Source organism: Rattus norvegicus, chromosome 3 (assembly GCF_021556685.1).
Source record: "Rattus norvegicus strain SHRSP/BbbUtx chromosome 3, alternate assembly SHRSP_T2T, whole genome shotgun sequence".
In the NCBI taxonomy this organism is placed as follows: Eukaryota; Metazoa; Chordata; class Mammalia; order Rodentia; family Muridae; genus Rattus; species Rattus norvegicus.
The window spans coordinates 58,573,589-58,576,939 of NC_141536.1; the positions used below are offsets into that span (position 1 = coordinate 58,573,589).

General features: G+C 44.6%; 1 pseudogene; it reads left to right on the forward strand.

Annotated features, from left to right (window-relative positions):
* Positions 1-305: 305 nt before the first annotated feature.
* Positions 306-1,718, forward strand: G3bp2-ps1 (G3BP stress granule assembly factor 2, pseudogene 1; annotated as a pseudogene).
* Positions 1,719-3,351: the final 1,633 nt, after the last annotated feature.

The following is a 3,351-nucleotide window of genomic DNA, read 5'->3' on the forward strand; positions in this document are numbered from 1 at the left end:
AGAGAATGGGGGAAGACCTTCTCTTTGTCAGAGGAGGAGTCCCAGGGATGGACTCGGTTCTGGGCTTAAAGCTGCTGGTGCTTGACACTGGTGCAGCAGTACCAACAGCAGAGTGGAGGCAAAGCATCCAGAACCCAGGACAGACTCTAGTGTGCTATCAACCTTCAACATTGCAACACAGCCCTTGCCATCTGCAAAGTTCACACTCAAGAGCCAAGCAATTGGGAAGAGGTGGCTGTGAGGGGCCCGAGCTTGCGGCTCTCTGGATTCCGAAGCCTCGGGTTGATTCGAGGGAGAATCTGCTGTGGCCAATCACGCGATATTCCTGACCTCCGCGCGACGTGCCCGCCGCTGTTGGTTGGAGCATTTGACATTGTTGCAGCAAAGAAATGGTTATGGAGAAGCCCAGTCCGCTGCTTGTGGGGCGGGAGTTTGTGAGGCAATATTACACTTTGCTGAATAGAGCTCCCGAATATTTGCACAGGTTTTTTGGCAGGAATTCCTCCTATGTTCATGGTGGAGTGGATGCCAGTGGAAAGCCCCAGGAAGCAGTTTATGGCCAAAACGATATACACTACAAAATGTTATCTCTGAACTTCAGTGAATGTCATACCAAAATCTGTCATGTGGACGCTCATGCAACCTTGAGTGACGGTGTAGTGGTACAGGTCATGGGCTTGCTGTCTAACAGTGGGCAGCCTGAGAGGAAGTTTATGCAAACCTTTGTTCTGGCTCCAGAAGGATCTGTTCCAAATAAATTTTATGTTCACAATGATATGTTTCGTTATGAGGATGAAGTATTTGGAGATTCTGAACCAGAACTTGATGAAGTGGAAGAGGAACAAGAAAACAGGCAGCCGTCTCCTGAACTGTGCAAGAGAATGCTAACAGCGCTTATTATGATGCACACCCTGAGACCAATGGCATAGAGGAGCCTTTGGAAGAATCCTCTCATGAACCCGAACCTGAGCCGGAGTCTGAAAAGACTGAAGAGCTGAAACCACAAGCGGAGGAGAAACACTTGGAAGAGCTGGAGGAGAAGTCCGCCACTCCTCCCCCCGCCGACCCTGCTTCTCTGCCTCAAGAACCGCCAAAGCCAAGGGTTGATGCTAAACCAGAAGTTCAGTCTCAGGCACCACGCATACGTGAACAGTGACCTCGAGAATGACCTGGTTTTCCTCCTCGAGGACCAAGGCCAGGCAGAGGAGATACAGAGCAGAATGACTCTGACAACCGAAGAATAATTCGTTATCCAGACAGTCATCAGCTTTTTGTTGGAAACTTGCCTCATGATATTGATGAAAATGAACTGAAAGAATTCTTTATGCATTTTGGAAACGTTGTGGAACTTCACATCAATACCAAGGGTGTTGGGGGGAAGCTTCCAAATTTTGGTTTTGTGGTTTTTGATGACTCTGAACCACTTCAGAGAATCTTAATTGAAAACCAATTATGTTTTGAGGAGAAGTACGTTTAAACGTGGAAAAGAAAAAGACAAAAGCTGCCAGAGAGCGAGAGACCCGAGGTGGAGGTGATGACCGCAGGGATATTAGACTCAATGATCGGGGTCCTGGTGGTCCACGTGGAATTGTGGTTGGTGGAATGATTCGTGATCGTGACAGAAGAGGGCCCCTCCACGAGGTGGCATGACACAGAAACTTGGTTCTAGACGAGGAACTGGGCAAATGGAAGGCCGCTTCACAGGACAGCGTCATTGAAGTCTCCCTGTTGGCCAAGTTTGGGCAGTGGCACCTAAACTCATTGTGTTTGCGCTCTGGTTAGGTTTGGCTTTGGAATATGACACAGCCTTTTTGATCATTTCTTTGATGTGAAAAGCAGCTTTTGGTTTTCAGTTAAATTGAGGTGGACATTATTTCCCCAGTTTCACAACAGGATTCATATTGTTAATTTATAAAGCTAGACTTGGAGAATTAAGGACTGAGAGATGACCATATCTTAAACTGTCTACAACAAAATGAACTTTAAAAAAAAGGACGCGCCCACTGAGTTCAGGTCATTTGAGTTTTAAAAAAATCCCTCTGCTGCACATTTTGTTTAAGTGTTAACTGTTTCTGCTATTAATGTTGGAAACACAAATAGTGCAATTTGTGCAATTGGAGAATCTTGCCTTTTTTTCTTGGCTCCCCCAACCCCCAACACAAATAGAAACTTATCGTGTATTCATCAGAACGCACTGTCCGGTACTCTGAAGTCGTTACCATTGAAATCTGCACCAGGAGCCAGGGATCTTCTTTAAAAAGTTGATCTTCTTTTCCAGTAGAAAATAGTTTGTGAAATGATGAGGGCATTCTGTCTGTGTGTGTGACCAGCATTGTGCATACAAACCTTAACCAGACTGCAAATATTCCAGAAGGAAGTCCTTTAGTTATGAACGAAATAACAAAAACGAGAACTTCCAAAGCTGTGGTCTTAAATACGAGACCAGGTTTGGTAGCTTCGTTTTGTCAGTTTTCTACTTGCCCTCTTGAGTGCAGGGATGGACGGCTGCTCCCCTTTCCTTTCTTTAAGCTGTGTTCAGCCTTTCCTGTATTTTGTTCTCTGGTAATGCAATAAGCATGGTGGTGCCTTCCATAACATCAGTCCAGTCCTGCTGGTGATTCTGTACAGTGTGGTTTATGATTTGCTGTGCTGCAAAGCCACATAGCTGCAAAACGTTGAAGAGAATCATTGACACATAAAAATTGCAGTATCTTTAAAATCAGTAAGATGGATGCTTATTCTTAAAAGAAAAAAGAACCAGCAATTGCAAAAATAAACAAATAGATAAATAAATAAAGTAAAATCACCAGTAATATCCTCAGGTTTTAGTTAAGTCTTCAGTTTTGTGTGGGGCTGCATTCATAGTTCTCCCTGAATTTGTGCAGCTCCAAGGCTGTGAGGCGGACATACCTGCAAGAAAAAAAAAAAAATAGAAGGGGGGGTGGGGGTGGACATGCAGAACAAATAGTGCATAAATCATGGAAGACAAAGGAATTTTATTTTTTAAATTGTTTGAAAAAAGGTAAAGGTGTTGATTAACTGTAGGTTTTGATTTTAAAAGAACTGAATTTTAAAGTGATTTTTCAACACTGCTGATTTCGGGGAGGGCAGGCGGGGGACAGAAACAGAGACAAGAGCAGAGAGACAGAGAGAGAGAGAGAGAGAGAGAGGGGGGCAGGTGACTGAGAAGAGGGAGAGATAAAGTCCTGAGGTGCCGCTGAGCAGTTTAAGCTTCTGAAAGCCCCAGAGCCGCACACTCAGAAGGCTCGATCAGTGACCCTCAGATCAGTAAAATGAAAATAGACCTTCCCTTAGCTCATCTAAGGTTAAAAGGATGGGGGAAAGGTATGT